The following is a 20,650-nucleotide window of genomic DNA, read 5'->3' on the forward strand; positions in this document are numbered from 1 at the left end:
TCAAGTCCTTTAGTTAACTGGGAATAAGTTTGTAAGCTGCAATACATTAGTAATACCAACTTAAAGAAAATCCTAAAGTAGACTTATGCATTCCGTACTCTGCTGTAAACTTTGAACATTTAACTTACATTCCACATGTATGTTTCTGAAAAGAAAGCCAAATGAGCTGATTCTCAGAATAGTAATTTCTGAAGAAAGGAGAGGTGATTATTGTCAGCATAGCTTTTATAATTTACTCCATGCCTTTGTGCAGTTTACTCAAGTGGCACTACACAGCTGGTGACATCAAAAATGGCAAACCAACCCACAGGAATTTCTTATTGATACAAAAAAAGCCAAGCAAATTTACTTCATTGATCTGTCTCAAACAATAGATCAAGACTTATCCTCAAGGGAGGCATAGCAAACGAGACTGACAAATCAACAAAGTCAACAGAAGAATAAAACATACACTCCCTTTCTCTTAGAATGCTACACATGACTGCTGAGTATCTTCAGTATTGTTTCAGTGTATAAAATTGAACTGTCATAAGTTCCTCATTAATCTTGTATGGTAAAAATTAGAGCTGGATCTATAATGACCGGCCATTTAGATTTTAGCAAGATTTCAACACAGCATCATGAGCACCTCTTTCAGACAGGATGGATAGTGCTACTTGCCAGGACAGGTGTCATCCACTTGAAAAAATTGTGTTTGTGTGGTGGAGGGAGGCAAATGTTACTATGATCTCAAGTGAAAAACAACACATAACAGAGACTAATGTTATAAGGCCAGAGACCAGTGTTATGAGTTTATAAAACCCAGGCCATACACGATCAGATTTCTCCATATGACCAGTCATAGTAGACTGCGAAAAGGAGACTGTGTGATAGAATACCTCTATGGAAGGCACTTTATCAGTAAAATATTGTGCCAGCCTGATGCATTGTTACACAAAAAGACACTTCTTCACCAAAACCCAAGATGAACTTCACAAGATATTTGTACCACAAAAGAGCTGAAGTGGTAACAACCTATAGAAAAGTGTTCAGTTGCTAAAAATGCTGTCTACATTTGACAGATCATTGATTAGTAGAACATTTAATTTTTTCACAAGTATCTCCTTATTCTTATCTTAGCAATAAACTTCCATTTCATTTGTAATATACAACTCTGTCCCCTGAAGGTGCTGAGGTCATGATCAAATCATCCTGAGCATGTTTTCAAAAATAGGATCAAGCAAGAGGAACTAATAAAGCAGAGTTTTCCAGAAGAGACCACAGGAAGCAGAGTGACAGAGCAAGGGACTGTTGTATGAAAACGGACATGTCAGTCCTGAGTTTCTGATGTACCTAAGGTCTATGTTTCCCTAAATGGGGATAGTTAATTTAACCATTACAAAACAAAATGTGCAGTGAATCAGGAGTGAACTGTGTGTAACTAGAGGCTTCCAAAACTTATCTCAGGGTATAAATGCACTGAAATGGAAACTAGATCAGTTTTAAGTAATCTGAAAGAAAGGAGGGCATCTTTTTGTTTATTTATTATGAGATTGTTGTTCTAAAAGAACCTTCTGTGAAGAGGTATAAACTGCTTTCTCTTTGGCAAAGTTGCATGTTTCAGGAATACTGGTTCAGTGCTCAAAAGATGGTGCTGTTTTCCACTTAACTGGTTTTGAACTTTTTCAGAAACCTAAAAAAGACTTTTGTTTAGATATAATGAGTGAAGGACATGTTTGGATTTGTTTCTGGAAAAAAAACTACAGATTACAATAAAAGACAGATCAAAGGAAGCACAGTAAGAAACTTTTTTTTTTTTTTTTTTCTGCTACTGCATTAAAACATTTTGCTTCACTTATTAAAGCTGTTTATGCATGGTACTGAAATGATTACATTATGGTCTGTCCAAGATGATTTCTTGGAGTACAGACTTTTGCACTCACTACTGTCAGTGGAATTTTGACAAAAAAATGATCCCTGATAACAGTAGCTTTGTCAATGCAAACAGAAACTCACAATCCCCGTGTGTTTACTGGCCTGGCAACTACAATCATTAAGCAATGATAGAAAGAGAATCATGATGCAATCTTAATTGTGATATTTAAACATTTCAATAAAAGTGTTGTTTATAAAGGTTAGATGTCTCAGAAATTTCTGCAAAATCATACTGGTATATACTGAGATTATGAGCAGTTCTTGTTAAAGTATTGTTGAATTTGTCTTGCATGATTGCAGTCGAAGAAGGTATAGTCACCACTGATCCAGCTGTTACTCTCTGTTTGACAAAGTTATACCAAGTGAACCCGAGCAGCAGTGACCTTACTCCTTCAATCTAGGTACACTTATGCTGCAAACATGGGTAGAATATAGGAACAATTAGACACAAATTCATAGGCAACTAATCTGGCTATTTATTTATTTTACATTTTTACTGGGAAAGTCGGACTGGACAAAAAGTCCATTTTCAGCAGAGTCCTAGGGAGAAAAGCTTCACATAATGCAATTACTGTAGAAGAATTACATAAAATAATAGATTTTGATTTCACAATGCACGAGAGACACATGTAACATATATTAAAGCCTTGACTTAGAAACATTAAAAATAGTATAGATATTACAGAGGTACATTTTCAGGTATATGCTAATAGAGAGTGCAAGCAGCAAAAACAAAAAAAAAACATACATTATTAAAAACTGTTTCAGATTATCAGGTTAGTAATAAAGCTGTTCATATAACAGACTTTCTTGTCTTAATGTAGATACAGTGAAATAATGCAAAATATTACAGAAATTAATTGTGCTGGTATTTCCCCAGTGGAAGGATCTATTGAGCTATAGTTATATAATTGCTATTCAAAAAAATAAAAGTATGATGAGGACAGATCAGGGTAAGAACAAGAGGAAAAGGTTTAGGAATTAGATTGTGTGATCTGGGGAAGCTAATAACTAGTCTGGGTCTGTGCACAAGCACATCCATCTAGTTGTAAAGTGGTGTTTGAATAATTTAAAGTTAACTGTGTTAGCAGTGGATAAAACATTCCATGGGAGTATGCATGAAGCATGGCCTGTTATGTTGACATTAGTGATAAAACATCACTCTTGTTGGCAAGCTGTACAGAAGGATAATACCTATTAGCGTAAATATCAAGTAAATGCAGAATGTGACATAAAGGTATTCTGCTGAAAATTAAAGTTTGGTTGAAATGACAGTGATATTAAGCAATATTATGTCACATCTTTGTGAATACGCATAAAAACAGTTTTCCATTGTTTTAATTTTATTTATCTATTTATTTATTTATTTTAATTTTTGCTTTTAAGAAGGTCACGAATAAAAAGCTACCTCAGTAGTCCAGTTCTCCTACCTGTATGAACAATTAAATAAATGAATGCACTTTAAAATATGTACAGAAATTGACAAGCCATCTGGAAAATAATATGAATGCATCTGCTAGGTTTAGAGTGTCTGAAGCTACCCACTACATCCTTTACTTTTTTTAAATAGTGTACGTATATTTCTAGCAGCCTGTGATGAAAGGCAGTAAGATCAAATAAAGAGAGAGAAGATACATACAGTATGACTCCACAAGGTACTTTGTCCAAGTATTATCTTTTTATTTTATTCTGAGAGGGAAATATATAAATAATATTCTACAGGAAAATAGCAGCTAAATATTTATTTCTAAAACTGAGATACCCAGATCTCAGAGATAACTGTACCTGCACACAGAGAGTTATAGTGAAGGTCCATCTTAAAGAAACCTTGCCATAACTTAAAGGATATTCACAAGGAAGAAGCTACAATTTCATAAAATAATCTGATGAATAATGTGTTTCACAGAAGTGGTAACCAATATCTACACAAATACTGATTTTCATTAGGACAATAAGTGAGAAGGTCACTGAAAAAACAATCAGTAAAAACAAAATGAAAACTCCAGCAAAGCTAGAACTTCCACTGAGTGACCTCCCAAACCTCTTGTGTCAGAGGCACGTGGGATATATGCAAATGACCCTTATGAACATCAGGTGATTCAACTAATTGGCAATTCTGAATGCCCATGACTTGTTTCGTCATTTTAATGGACAATTTCAGGCCAATAAAGCCAAACCCCACTAGCTGTGGATATGCATATTTCGACCTTACCATCCCATGGAGTATCTCCCCATTGGATGTGGATGAGGGATGGTAATGTGAAGTCTGTCAGCCTCAGCATGTGGCAGCAGACAGGCTACTGGAGGATATAGACTCTTCCCGACACACATTTAACATGCTACCAAAGTATGCTACTCTCTATATGAGGATGTCACATAAAGTTTCACTCACAAAGCATGTCCTGTCCTTCAAATGAGATGTTAAACTAAGGTCCCAACTGTTTGAATTGGTGGTAGCATAGATGGATGTAAAATATACAAGAGAAAGTAATGAAAAAGATTAGGGACTGCTTTATTTATTTATATATCATAGTATTATACATTGTTTTCATTATTTTCACTTCCATTTTCACAAGATTTACTCTTTCTGTTTCACATTAACAATATTTACACTTTTCCAATTTTCTGAATCAAGTTGCCTTCACATTAATGATATTCCCTTATTATTTATTTTACTGCTTTATCCTTCCCTCTATTCCCATCCTTCCTTCCATAACCATTTTGTTTTTATTTTAGCTAACACATCTTCATCTTCTCTATTTTTATTATACAATAATCCATAACATCTTATTTTCCACAATAACAATACAGCTACAAGCAATATTTGTCAGTGTCAGATTTCCTTCCTTTCTCATACCTCCCTTACTACAGCATAACAATATTTTTATTTCTGAATCTTTCTCATTTATACCCATTTTAAACTTTCTCCAAAGCATTTCATTATTTTTACATTCCAAAAAAACACATTTTCTTGTTTGTCCCTCATAGGTTCATAGGTGTGCACTTGGCTAATGGCCCTGGAGCCTTTACAAGCTTAGTTCATAGGATTACCCTGGCATCGTGCCACCCGACCTTTGTTCCCAGTGCCTCTGTCGAGTAGAGCCACTGGAGTAATCCCTGGGGTGAATTTTCTATTTCCAATCCACTCATCAAGATTTCTCTTGAAAAGGGCCAGTGAGGTGCTCTGCTTGACATGTATGGGAAGTCTATTCCATAGCATGGGCAGTCTCTGGGTTATGAACTTGTCCCTCCAGCATGTTCTGTTGATTGTGGTAATCAGGTTGAGGTCTCTGGAACGTGTGGTGCGGAGGGATTGGAATTTCTTTAGATGTAGAATTTCTAACAGAACTGGGTCAGACATGGCTTTGTAAGTCAAGCAGAGATCGCCTCTAAGTAGGTGATATGAGACAGAGAATAGGTGGAGTTTTTTGAGTCTATCCATACAGGACAAGGGTTTAAGGCCTAGCATCCTGTTTGTGAGGTACTTCTGTGGCCTTTCCAGTTGTTGTAGGTGTCTAGAGAGGTACATGCCAAAAGGGGCATTGTACTCGATGAGTGGCCTAATGAGAGAAGAGTAGAGCAAGACAATCACCTCTTTCTTCCTGGATGCAAAACCCTTAGTAATGAGATGTGCCACATAGAAGGACTTTCTGACCACAGTGGCAATGTGGTGGTCAAAAGAGAGGTTGCTGTCAACCTGTGTTCCCAGATCTCTTATAATGCCTTCTGTGTTCAGTGGACTACCATATATGTAGTAATTCAAGGGAACCGGGTTTTTCCTAAGGGGGATGATGACACATTTTTTGGCATTGAGCTTAAGGCCATGGTTCTAACACCAGTCATTGGTCTCAGTGAGGCCTTTCTGTAGGATGTCAACATCACTTGGGGAGTTAATAATAGCTCCCAACTTGCAATCATCTGTGAACTTTGTCAGCCAGAGTCCCTTTGTGTGGGCCTGAACTTCAGAGAAGTAGATACCAAACAGGAGAGGACCAAGGACCGAACCCTGTGGGACTTCACTCGTGACTGGTCTGCAGTCAGACTTGGAGTCAGCCGCATTCACACTGGGAATTCTATCTGTGAAACAGTTTGCAGCCCACCTAGTGATGTAGGGATTGATGGCATGTTTACTGAGTTTTTCTATGATTCCTGAGTGGGAAATGGTATCAAAGACCTTGGCCAGATCAAGGTAGGCCGTTATGAACCACCTTGCCTTCATCCACAGCTCTGGTGACTGACTCAAAGAAGTCGACCAAGTTGAGCAGGCATGAGCTACCCTTCACAAAACCAAAGTGTGTAGGATCCAGAGTTTGGAGATTCCCTATATCCTTGTTTATTAGGTCCATGATGATGCATTCCATAGCTTTTCATAGTAGACTCATCAAGCTAATGGGGTGATAGTTCTCAGGGTCTGTAGTCGCTCCTCCTTTGTGGAGAGGGATGACTGTAGCAGTGCACCATTTGGTAGGGACAAAGCCTGAGGTGAGGCTGTGATTGAACAGGGCACACAGGTGAGGTGCCAGTTCACACTGTAGTTCATGTAGAACATAGCCAGGGATATTGCCAGGTCCCATAGAAGCTGTATTCTTGGCCTTAGACAGTGCTGTTTTAACCTGTGCAGCAGTAATACTGGGTGCCTGGCAATCTACTGGTATTGTGATTGCTCTTTTGGGGCACAAGAGAGAGGCAAAGTTGGCGCTGAATCTGTCAGCCAATATATTGGCAATATCTGTATAGTATCAGTATAGGAGGTACCATTGTGCAGTAGGTCAGAGCAAATCTGGCTATTGTAATGGAGATTCTTTACATAACTATAGAAGGCCTTGTGGTTGTCTTTACTATCTGCTGCAATTCTGTTTTCATAGTTAGCTTTAGAGGATTTGATGAGGGATCTCAACTTTTTTGTTGAGGCTGATAAAGGAGTTTTTCCAGTCTTGGGACTTTACCTTATTCTGCATCAGTTTCTTCTTTCTGTTGTAGAGTTTGTTTATAGCAGGGAACCATGAGATTGGCTTCCTTTTTTTGGAGAAGAGTGTCTTGGTTCTATTGGGTATGGTGAGATCCATGCATTTGTGTACATGTTTGTACAGTGCATTGGTGTATGATTTGGTGGTCATGCAACTATTCTCCATTTGCATGGGTGCCGTGAAGTTAGCCACCTCTGTTTTTAGGAGCCCAAAGTTAGCTTTGGAGAAGTTTTTCATGGTGGTTACCTTTGCAGGGGGTGGGGGGGGGGAGGGATGTGGGTTTCCAAGATGATTAGTTTGTGGTCGGATCTAACCAGGGAGGAGTTGACTATTGGTATAGAGCAACGGTTGCCCATGTTATTAATGACCAAGTCAAGGATGTTGCTACTTGTAGTGGGGGTAACAATGAGCTGGTCCAGGGCATTGGAATTAATGAATTCCAGGAAACGTTGGGCAAGTGTATTGGTACATGAGTAGTTTTCCCAGTTAATGAAGAGGTAGTTGAAGTTGCCCAGTATGAGAGTGTTAGGTTGAACCCTAATATTCTCCAGGGTGCTTAGGAACATGGAGTGTGAGTCTTAGGACATAGTTGGGGACCTATAGGAGTTTCCGACCTGAATTGCTGTCTTACCCAATGTTAGCTGCACCTGAAGTATCTGAGATGTGTTACGTTGGGCTACCAGTCTGGAGGTGTGCGCATCCTTTATGAATATGGAAGTACCACCACCTTTGGAGCTTCAGTCCAAGTTCTGGGGCCGAAAGGTGTGGAATGAGTTATACTCATTACATTCATAATATTTCCTTTCCTGTATTACTTTTTATCTCATATTACATTTTACTGGTAGTTTATCAGGCAAAGTTGTTTGAAAATCCCCTGCTTCATAAAACATTTCAAAACTTTTCCTTCTAGTTTTTTCAGCATTTTTAACTTTAAATAGATACTCCAAGTAATAATTCCCATGATCATTTTCTACTATTCCTTTCTATTTCCATGAATTTCATTACATTTTAGCTTATACAACTTAGTTTTGTTTTCATATTCTTTCCCTGCTTACTATTTTTTCTCCCACCTCTTCATGTAACATTGTTCCTATCATGCTTTTTTATTTTTCTCTTTCACATTTACATTCCTTTGCACCCAAACCAGATGCTAAGATATTAAATAGACTATTTATATATGGGTGTGTGTGTCTATAGATATATATATATATATATATATATATATATATATATATATATATATATATATATATATATATATATATATATATATGTGTGTATATATATATATCTATATATATATATATATATATATATATATATATATATATATACATGGAATCACTACATAATCTTAAAAGTTTGAAATACCGAATTTCAAACTTTCGAGACTATATAGCCAAAACCACTAATTACAGAAAGACCAGAAGAGCGAATTTCAAAGTCCCGATCATTGGGAGTTTGACATTCACGCTTCTGGTGTTGCAGTATGGTGGAAGGTCAGGTAAGTATCTATGTTTAAATGTCTTAGTTAGGGTTTAGTGTGTAAGTGTATGCTGTGACTGCGATGTGCGTTTGCAAGGGGAATGTAGGTGCATGGTGGTGTTTCATGTGTTTGTGTATGTAGTGCGACCTTGGAGTTAGAATATTTAAGTAGGGGGGTTGTGGGGGGTGCAGTCCCCCACATGGGGGGGTGCAGGGTGGCTTGTCCCCCTGCTTATCTGTAGTTTAGGTTTGTGCGTTTGTGTTCTGGGGGACGGTGTGTGTATGTGTATGCATGAGGTGTATGTTGAGTGTAGTTTTCGGTAGTTTGAATTTCGCGGTTTTGATGTTTCGGTATTTTAGTGTTTCGGGTATTTAGTCTCGAGATTTTGGGCGTCGGTAGTTTAGGTTTTCAGGATTTAGTAGTGGTTCTATATATATATATATATATATATACATATATATATATATACATATATATATATATATATATATATATATATATATATATATATATATATATTTTTTTTTTTTTAATTCAAACCTCCTTCCTCAAAATAAACTGCAAATACCTCTAATAGTTCTTTCTCCATCTTAGATGGACACATATTAACCCCAGAAAGTATGCTAGTTTTCCAACATGTAAGTATTTAACATATATAGCTTTTTTACTTTCTTTTTTTAAGGGATAAAAACTTTTCCACCAAATCAGTAACTTTTTTTAATTTCTTCCATTATTTCTCTCCATTGTTCTGTTATATTGTATACTTTCCTAATTCAGTCCCAATACACGTATTTATTTCCTGGTACAATATCAACCATTCACTTTCTTAATTTCACCAAAGTCCTTACTCTTCAATTTGTTTAACTATAATCTGGCCTTTTTAAACACATTTTCAGTCTTTACCACAAACTCACTTATCCAAAGCTTGTTTTTAGTTATAATAACAAAATCATCTACATAGGTCAATCACAAAGTTATTACAATTTCTTTCTCCATCTCCCATCTAGCTTCTGTCATGCCACAAGTACATGTTTGCATTACTACATTCATTACCAAAAATATACAAGCTCATGGGACATGCTTGTTTAACTCCTCTAATAATTCTTATTTTTCTTTATACTTATCTGTTTACTATAAATTTCTCATAAGAATTTTCTGAACACATTTTTATTATATTCTCTATTTTTTTCCTCAGTCCTGTACGTCACTAATAGCTTCTACATTGCCTCATGGCTTATCCTGTTAAATGCTTTTACTACATCATGTGTTAATAATATTACCTCCTTGTTTCCTTTCAAAATCATTTCTACTTCTTTTAGTATTACTAGCATATTTTTCACATCTCTTCCTTTTACACCGAAAATTCAGTTCCCTATAACATCATCCGTTACCTTCCTTTGTTTGCATTATTTTCGTAAACACTTTATAATCTGTATGGCCACACCCACAGAGTAGGACTCATATTCAAATCATCTGTGAAAACAGAAAGAAATGCACTTGTGCATCAATGCCACTTAGTGGCAGTTCCCAGTACTGTAACTCCTGCACCATAGCAAAGCATGCAATCAACATAAGCCCACCTACCTCTTGTTCAATGTCATGGCCCTGAAGTTCCTATCGGCATAGAATGTCGGTACTCCAGATATAAAAGCACATGATTGTAGTGTTGCACTATATTGTACATATAAAAGGGTATATGCATCTAAGGCATTATCCACACGTACCAGTGGTGGTGGTGGTTGGAGTTTTGCACCAATATTCACTCCTCCATGGGATTGGAGTGAGCAGTCCATTATCCCAGAAATAGATATCAAGAGCACTTTCATGTGCATGAGGGTGCTCTGAGTTGGCGAATCCCTCACCTGTGTCCATTTCCTTCTATGCAAGGGCAGTAGCCTTCAAGAAGGGCATGGGGGAACATGTCGGTTACTCTGCTATGAACATATAGTGCATATCTATTATGGCCAAAGACTGCACAGACATCTGCAAAAAGGTCTTGCAATACATGTTCAAGGAAGCCCTTTCATCAGTCTGAAGGGTCCTCCAGCCATTTACATGGAGGGCCTGCAGCATAATCTCATTTCTGACTGAGAGAACTTATCTAGATATTGCTGCTCCTTAGGTGCTATTTTACCTTATAAATGTAAGCACCCAGCTATGGTCCAGTGATGTCTGCTGCATCCACATTATGCTTCTCCAGCTGTATGTCCAAAGTAAGCATTGACTGTGTAACACCCAGCTCATCCCGGTGGCACAGGCTGGCTTCACAAGTTGCAGCCATTGAGGCAGCTGCCTGAAGACGGATACAGTTCCACTTTCAACCCAGTAGACATTCTAGTATGTATGATAGATATCTGCTGTTCCAGTGTGTGTGTGTGTGTGTGTGTGTGTGTGTGTGTGTGTGTGTGTGTGTGTGTGTGTGTGTGTGTGTGTGTCAGAACAGAACAAAATATTTTGTTTTAATAGGTATATGTTATTTTAAGAGACATTCATGTGATTTGCTGTCAGTAGTCATATGATGTGTTATGCTCCTATTTAAACTGAGTTAACTGATGTGCATTTGTATTAGCATTGAGAAAGGGTGTAGACCCGAAAGCTTTGCTGTCTGCAATAAAGAAGTTTCCTGATGTTGGCTTTTTTTCCTTTAGTAATTTCTAAGTACTGGTCCAGTTTTATAGCAACAACCTTGGCCTACCTTGAAGAATTTACAGTGCCCCATCCACTCTTCCAGGTTCCTTTTGAACAGTGTCATAGATGTGCTCTGTTTCACATTAAGAGGTAGCCTATTCCAAAGATGTGGCAGTCACTGGAAGATAAATCTGGCCCTCCATCATGTCCTATTTAAGTCGCAAGCCATATTTAAGTCCCTGGAACAGGTAGCCCTAGTCCCATTTGATTTACGGATATGCAGGAAGTTCATTAGATTTGGGTCTGAGATTGCACTGTAGGCCAGGCATAAGTCTCCCCTAAGAAGTCTATATAATACAGAGTATAGTGACAGGGACTTTAGGTGGTCTGTGTAAGGCATGTGCTGGAGTCCTTTGAACTTTTTTGCTAGAAACCTCTGTGATCTCTCCAATTGCTGCAGGTGCTTTGTATGGTACATTCCGAATAGTGCTTTATACTCAATTATGGGCTAGATTAGTGCTGAGTATAGAGGGGTTATAACCTCTTTTGCTCTGAAGGCGATGCCTTTACTAATCAAGTATGTTATGAAGAAAGCCTTCCTTACTATAGTAGACACATGGTGGTCAACGTTAAGGTCACAGTCAACTTGTGATCTAGGTCCCTTACCACTTTGTGGGTACTTATTGTAATAATGATTTGATAGTGTGAATGGACATTGTTTGTGCCAAAGGGAATGATGATGCATTTCTTTGCATTCAAGTTTGAGACCATGACTAAGACACTGGTCATTGGTCTGTGTAAGATCCTCCTGGACTATAGTGACATCATTTGGGGATTCAATAGTTGCAACCAGTTTGCATTTGTCTGCAAACCTGGTCAGCCACAACCCCTTAGTTTTGACATGAACTTCTGCAAAGTATATACCAAACAGTAGGGGGGCCAGCATTGATCCTTGTGCCACCCCTCTGGTAACAGGGCTGCTGGTTGATGTGGAGTCACCTACTCTGATAGCGTGTATCCAGTTTGTGAGCCAGTTAGCAACCCATCTTCCAACTAAGGTGTTTACACTCAGTTAGCTAAGTTTATTGGTAATGCCTAAGTGTGGGATTTGTGATGAAAGCCTTTGCCAAGTAGCCTTATAAAACCTGGTGAGTGGGACATCCATGTGTCTCATTACTGAGTCTCCAATGACTAGAAAATTTGGTTTTTGAGTGTTACACCTTATGGGCTTAGTAGGTAAGACACTGGTGTTGTTATATGTCATGGGTGGTGTGGGAATTGTGTTAGTTGTAGCAGTCTTGTGTTTTGGAGGCCTCTGGTGTTTCAATAAGTTTTTTGACAGAACTTCCACATATGTTGATTTTTGTGATGTTGTATTGGAGCAGTAATGGATAGGAAGCTGAATCACATCTTAGGATGAGTGAGTTCATCAAGTGGATCAGTTTTGTGGCAGGTAAAAGTACCATGGAATTGGAGATATCAGTTTATGTGGCATGTCCTTTAGATGAACAGTTGCATTCAAACTGTTTTAGTAAGTATTTTTTTAACTGTGACCTGAACAGGGTGTACTTTGTGTGATCAGATAAATCAGGAGGAAGTGACTGCCTGAGGTTTGTGGCCAGTACAGATTAACAATGCATAGCAGAGTGCAGTCTGAGAAAAGGGGTTTGTAGGGAGGCACTGGATCTAGCCTGGCTTCTTAGATAATAATTTTAAATGGCAATAAAAAGTTTGGAACAGGACTGGAGGGTGTGTCACGTTTGAGTATTTTGAAGAATAAGGAACCAAGGAAAAGTATTGACCTGACCTATAGAGGAAGTCATGTAGCCTTTGAAAGAGTAAGGCACTGGTGTTCATTCCATGGTACGTTAGCTAGGAAGTGACATATTTTATTGGAGAGCATCTAAAGGATGGCATAGTTTTTGACAGAGGCCACTGCAAACAAGTGGAGATCGTCTGGGTAAGGAGTCAATGGATGTACAAGGAGGATTGATTTAAGCATTGGATCTGATCCATATCTGTATGGTATCTGTGGTTTGTGAATACTGCAATGCTTGAAATTTGATGGTGCAGTTCTGTATCTTCTCCCTGTGTTTGTGTGGGTTTGCTTTTGTGTCCTCTGCTGAGAATTGTTTTTGTTCCAAGTCAGACTGTCCTGATTAACAAATTGACAGGCATTTAAATTTCAGACTTCAGGTTTCTGAATGTCTACTTCCTTATATATTTGATGGTGCAGTGGCAGTATTGTTGCCTCACAGCTATAGGTTTTCAGGTTTGATTCTTGGCTGGGGTGCCTTCTGTGTGGAGTCTGCATCTTATCCCTGTGTTTGTGACATAGTAAAACAACTTTTATTCTAGCAATAAATATATACTAACACAACCTTTTTATAGCAATTTTTAAGTTTATGACTATTTGAAATTTGTCCTTATTTTTGGGACTGTAATACCCTTGACAGCTATGGCAAGAACTGAATTCACTGAATATGTTTGAGGGCTGTATTCCCTCATTACTGGGTTTGTCCAAGTGTTTTGTGCTAAGAGGTTGACAGCTATGGTGAGAACTGAATTCATTAAATGATAGCCATTTAAGTTTCAGTCTTCCATAGTGGTATGTTGTTCTGACTATTTTGCACAGTGACCTTGAAGATTATACAAGCAATGTTTAATGTGTTCCTGTTTTCTGAACTATACCTCCTGCATGCTAAAATAAGACCTGTTCTATCAACTGTCCCAGTTTATACATAGAGGGTTTACTTTACTTGAAAATAATGCAGACATTTCAGTTTCAAAAGCATAAAGTCTCTACCCCAACTACCATGCTGCATTTTTGGTAAGGAGGATGCCTTTTCTTATAAAAACTAATAATGAACACCACTGTGCTATTGTCCTAGTGTCACTGTACAATAATAGACAATAATTAAATGCTCTGATCATGGTTTAAAAAACAATCTACAAACAAAAATATGCACCCAAAAGAAGCGCTTTCATCTACTACAAGACTTATTCAGACTCTGAAGTCCCCCCCGTTATACATTGATTCATCCAATCACATGATTAAATCCATTTAGAGTTCTCCAGCAGGGTATTAATGTACAAGTACTGCCTGCTGAAAACTGAGTGTGCCGCTTCATGGCAGCATATCAAGCTGTTGTGGAGCTCAGACTGAGAAAACGAAACAGCCACCATTATTTATCTCTAGCTAAGCAACACTTTTGCTGTTTAGGGAGTGTAAAATGTAAACAAAAAAAAAACACAAAAAGGTGTGTGTGTGTGTGTGTGTGTGTGTGTGTGTGTGTGTGTGTGTGTGTGTGTGTGTGTGTGTGTGTGTGTGTGTGTGTGTGTGTGTGTGTGTGTGCATGTGTGTGTATGTGTCTGTGAGGGAGGGTGAGTGAGTGAAGTGCAAAAGAGATCCAACAATCCCCTGATAGCATATGAGAGGCAGAGTGAAGAGAGAATGATCTCTGCCAGCGCTTAGAGAATGGGCTGTCTGTAAAATTGTTATGTTTTACTTATTTACGTATTTCTAAGTACTATTTTTTTTAATATATTTTGGATGTAAAATGCTTCTTCCAGCACCATTAACATATACTAGAGCAAGTATGAAACATTAGGCAGAGGAACTATTATATTAAAAGAATAAAATAGTACTTAAAAATACATAAGTAAGTCAAACACAGCAATTTTACAGGGAGCCCATTCTCTAAGTGCAATAATGCCCTCCAGGGTGTGTGTTAATATGTAATGAATGCCCTTCCATGGGTATAGAGGCCCTCCGCCAGTGGAATCGGGCCTCATAACACCCCTGGGGGGCATTAATTACACATTAACACATACCCTGTCAGACATTATTGCTTGCTTGTAAAGCTGACCATCATAATTGAAAACCCTTATCCACTTTATCAAAGAACTCCCTATTACTTTAATGTTGAACTTTTGATGTGTAGTAAACTCATTATTGAGATATTTTCATTGATTTATGGGAACTAGTTTGCCCTTAATCTAACTTGACATTCAAGTTCCCATTTCTCTAAGTGTTCTACCCATAAAAACTTGTAGGACTCCTATCCATTATATTTATAACAATAAATCTAAACTCTTTAAAACCTCCACATAGCATAATTTGCATAGCCAATGCATTATTAGAATCTATTTTTTATATTTTGCTGGTGTTCATAATTATGTTTCTGCATTGGTCTCTGTTTTTCTGACTTAAAATGCAGAGTTTGCACTACAATATCCCCAATACCCAACTCCAGCAGTACCATATGTAAAATGACCTTAATTTTTATGTCACTATACCATGTAATATTGACCCTGCATTTGCACTGATTATAATGTTCACATTTTTTCATTCCCTTGAAGATGTTTTTGGAATTCTGTTTCCTTTCCAGAATGTCTTTTATATTCATAGACCTTTTGTGTACAAATTTAGTTTCTCCCCTACAACCAAATTTAATTCTGAGAAATTGCCAATTCTTTTCAAAAATTGTTCTAATAGTTCTTATGTTGTAGCTATATTTTAAAATCATCGCCATTTTGAACTTTCCTTACCTCCCTTTAGTCATAACATTTTCTTCAACTCCTAATAGGGATTTGTGCAAATCCTCTCTTGTTTTATTCCTTACTTCCTCTAGACAATCAGAAAGAAGGTTGCTGGGGTTTCCTTTAGCAGCATACATATCCTTGACCTTTCAGAGTTCCTGCCACAGAATCATGCCACTCTGGCCATAAGTGTGATGGCCTTTTACTGTTCTCTTCTTTTGATAAAAAGAGTGGCCACTCCTAAAGTGGTTATATGTGTGAGAAAATGTGTCCTTCCTGTATATATTAGATTTTTATTCTATCCTCAGTTCCTGTCATTGTAACCTTCACATCTAAATAGCACATTTCATATTTATTATAGTTTTAAATACATTTTAAAAATGCTATCATGTGTCCAATGAACTCCAAAAGTTCATTCAAAGCATCCTTAGTCCCCTACTACATCGACCAAATATCATCCAAAAATGTTTAATATGAGTGCCACATGTGGGCATACATAGAATGAAAGACGTATGTGTTCTCCCAACATGTCATTACCAACTTTGCATATACAGGGCCACATGCTGCCCCCACAGTTACTCCTGATATTTGCTGGAAATATTCTCCCTCTGGAAAATTAAATTATTGTGAAGAACGGATTCCATAAAGGTTCTCGCATCCTCAGCTAAGTGAGTACCAATCTCTTCACACTCGAGTAATATTTCTCTAAACCACTCTGTTCCTGTGTTGTGGTGAGTTACATATCAACCATATCCATTGTAACAAAATACCAGTTCTCTTAAATGGCTCCCTTGGATAGTTTACTTAAAAAAATCCCAGAAATCTTTTAAACGTTGTTTGAATCTACCTAAAAATGGCTTTTCCTGGACATCTATAAATATCAGTCCTTAACGGGTAACTCAGCTGTGTCCCTAGTGGAATGTCAATGCACAGGTAAATCCATATTTGCATGCATGCTTGTAGGCTCATTAGTTCACATGACTTACATTGCCCAGTGCCAGCAATTGCCCAACTTGTTGCATTTTTTCTAGCAAATCATCTAATTATTATTATTGCATCATGCAATGATGCTCTTCAAACATTGTTTATCAGCTCTGGGCTACATAGCATTACTTGGACTGTGCTATTTTGCCATTATGTGGCCACATACTTTGTTTCTGAATCCAAGCTTGAATTTAAAGATGACTGTATCACGACCTTTGCCAGTTTCAGTGGGTATAACCATGATTTTATGAAGTAAAGCACTGAATGAAGGTAATCATTTAAAATCTTGTGACTCATATTGGCAAGTTCCTAAATTTAGATACAGAATGAATGAAAATCAGGACTTGCATATACTAAGCCGGACATTGCCATTTCTTGTAATATTCCCTTTTCTCCAAGATATAGCAATCTCAGAGTTGGTATATTTAAGTCTTGTGGGGTGTCTCCCCCATATCATGGGGTGCAGGGGGACTTGCCCCCTACAAAATATAATCTTAAAGGAGGGAAGTGATGTTTGATATTTGTTGTTCTTTTGTATTTTATGTAGTTTTTTTCTGTGCTTAAAAAAAAGTGAGCCTCGAGATTTCAACAGAGAATCTTGAAGCTATGCAGGCAGTACATTGGGGTCTATATCAGTTCACTGAAACGGCTGAAGTTCGAACACCATATATTCAAACTTCTAACCATGAATTACAAAAACATCAAAGTCTTAGAACAGCAATTTTTTTCCCAGGGAAATAAATCGCTGTTCCAAGAACCACACACACAATGCAAGCACACCAAAAAAAACAGCAATCCACACACAAACACTTAAAATTCTACATCTAATCCTACACTAAACTGTACATACACTACTATCTATCCACTTACCTTAACCCAAACCCTAACCCTAATGTCTATCACTATCGCACACTAACCTGACCCGTGCCCTAACCTAACTCACCTATCCCACCCTAACCCTAAAGTCTGTCACTATCACACACCCACCTCACCCGTGCCCTAACCCTAACTCACCTAACCCGTGCCCTAACCCTAACATCCACACAAACGCACACTTACCTGAACCCGACCCATAACTTCCCACCACAGTCCTGATAATCGCGAAGCCACAGAAATGGCCCACCAAATTCTTTCCCTGGGAAAGAATTCAGTGTTCCGCAGCTTCGCGATAATCAGTGTTCGAACTTCACTATTTGAACATCTGATGTTCGATCATCAGCCATTTTGACGGACTGTTATAGACCCATACATTGCTGTTTATACACTTCTACCCTATATCTGACATAAATCTCCATCATTTGCCAGTATGATACCCTATGCTACAGTACGGCATCCTAGCTGGATTCCATGATATTTGTTTCAAATTCTATTGACTAACATAGTTAGTCCATATTTAAACATAGTTATTGGGCCCTGTGGCATTTGTACATTGACAGTCCAATTTAAAGCCTTCATAATGATTGCATTTTCATAGATTTTAACATCATGGAGTTTAGTAGAGAAAGGTTTATGATCTTTAGGAAGACTTAAATGGTGCACTGTAAAGTCCTATGACGATATATCTAGTAATAATAAAGGTATTTATTTATGAGCAGCTTCTAATCATGGCCTTCATTACTACTTATACTTATAACGGCCAACATAATTTAATCAGATGGGTATTAAATAAAAATTGGCAAATATTATTGAATGATAAGCAGATTAGAATGAAAGTGAGTGTTATACCTAGTATAGTGTATTGAAAAGATTCTAATTTTAAAAATATTTTTGAGAATATGAACAATAAGGAAAAAAAAGTAATTCAGAGGCAATGTTTAGATGCGGTTTCTGCCGCTATTGTACTAAAATAAAAATAGGGAATACATTCACGGCAAGGGGGGAAGTTTTTCAGTTGAAAAATAAGTATAATTGTAATTCAAGATTTGTGGTTTATCTGGCCACTTGCGAATTCTGTCTCAGGTTCTACGTTGGTAAGATAGAACGTAGACTCAGAGACAGAATTTATGAACACGAATATAATATTAAGAAAAGCAAGAATATTAGCTCATTGGTGAAGCATATTAGTGAATGCCCAAGTCACTCATTCAAATACATGGTGATAGATCAGATTCAGTCTGATCCAAGGGGTGGACCCATAGGCCTTCATCTCGAAAGGAAAGAGTTGCTTTGGCAACTCAGATTGAATGCATATTCGTGGCCAGGGCTGAATGAACTTAGTTCCATTTACTGTCCGCTTAAATTGAGGGCCTTAGTAAGATAGGACTATAAGGCTTCATTTCATTTTATTTTAACATTGTTTGCCTGTTTTGTGTATTAATTTTATGTAATTTTTGTGTATTATATGTTTCATATGATTCATATATAATTTTAAGTTATTTTTTGAGTAATGACAATATGGTTATTGTGGAGTGTAAATGCTTAAAAAGTGAATTTTAATATGAAAATATACATGGTGTTATGGAAATACCTTTAGGTAAGGTTACAGCGAAATTTTAAGGAATTTTTGTATCTGTCACTTTAATATAAGATTGACTAGGTTGTAATTGGCTGATTGCACTAAGTACCGGGGGAGTTGTTTGTTATAAAAGACTGAATGACTTGAAGAACTGTTATCTGATGAAGTCCAATTGTTTTTGAACGGATGAAAGCGCTAATCATTAAAGTTTCTGGTGAACTTCTACGCTCAGCTTTGGAATTTTGTCTTTTCCACTTTAGGAAAGCTAGTGGTAGAATGCGGAAGTCCAAGAAGTTACTAAAAGAAAGAAAGCTTGCAGACAGAAGTGGGAGATAAAAAATAAAAAGATGGACTACGGTAAAAAAATAAATAATTGATGTTTAACAAAGAGGTTAAGAGAGCAGTTGAATTGGCAAAGACCATGCCATCAGTGAAACAGCACCAGTAACGGTACAAAAAAATAAATAAATAAACAAGATAAATAGGCAGTTGCCATTTGTAAAGGATGCCTGTAACAGTCAGCTCACCAGTCCAGGGGATATTAAGAGCAAATGAAACCATTATATTAAGAAGATAAAGAATGAAGGAATGCCCACCAATGATGTACCTCCACATGTTTTGTCTTTGATAAAAGAAGTGGAACGTATCCTAGAAGAAGTACAAAGTGCATTAAGGAAAATGAGGTCAGGGAAAGCAGCAGGATTAGATTAAACCATGGCAGATTCGATCAAAGATGTCAGGTGCAATAGGGGAGAAATGTTTCCTAGGGAGTGCTCCTCGCTGTATAAATAGGAGTATCCCAGATGACTGGAGAACAAAGTTTCTTACAAGAAAAATAAGAACAAAGGGGATATTTAGAAATATGGGCAATATAGACAGGTTTTTCAGTCATCTAATTTTGAGGATAGTAGAGATGGATATGAGTGACATAAGTTCCCTTCATTTATGAAGTAGGTCTTGCCAATGTTTTTGCTTGTTGGCATCATTATCTTCATCACATACCACAAAGGGTGCCAAATTATGGCAGTGTGTGCATGTTTTTTTTTTTTTATTCTGTCTTAGGTGTCTATAGTCCCATGTTTTGAATGAAGGTATTCATGCTTAATTCCACTTCTTCTTCTTCTTTCGGCTTTTCCCGGTCAGGAGTCACCACAGCAGATCACCTGTCCACTCATGATTGGCAGTAGAGTTTTATGGTATTGAGTTGCCAGCCCAGCGCCCAACCTTCCACGGAAGGCATATACATGCACGCACTCAAGCCTAGTGCCAATTTAGTGTGTCCAATCCACCTACAGCATGTCTTTGGGATTTGGGAGGAAACTGGAGCACCTGGAGGAAACTCACACGACCACAGGGAGGACATGCAGGCTCCGCACAGAAGGCACCGCAGCTGAGGATCGAACTGGAGAACCTCTTGCTGTGAGGTGACAACGCTAACCACTGCACCACAGTGACCGCCCATTCATGCTTAATTCCACATAGTTAGTAATTCCCCATTGAAATATCAGAACTTCAAATATCAAATGCTGAAATGCTAAATAAATAAGTGAACCTACAGGAGAAGGGTGAATATGTAACATGACTCTAATCCTTAAAAATTTTTTTCAGCAGGGGCCAAACCCCCTATAACCCTCAGGGTTGATGGTCAAGCCCTTCACACCCTAAACATATGTG

The sequence above is a fragment of the Protopterus annectens genome, chromosome 5.part1, assembly GCF_019279795.1.
Source record: "Protopterus annectens isolate FY-2018-M chromosome 5.part1, PAN1.0, whole genome shotgun sequence".
NCBI lineage: Eukaryota > Metazoa > Chordata > Ceratodontiformes > Protopteridae > Protopterus > Protopterus annectens.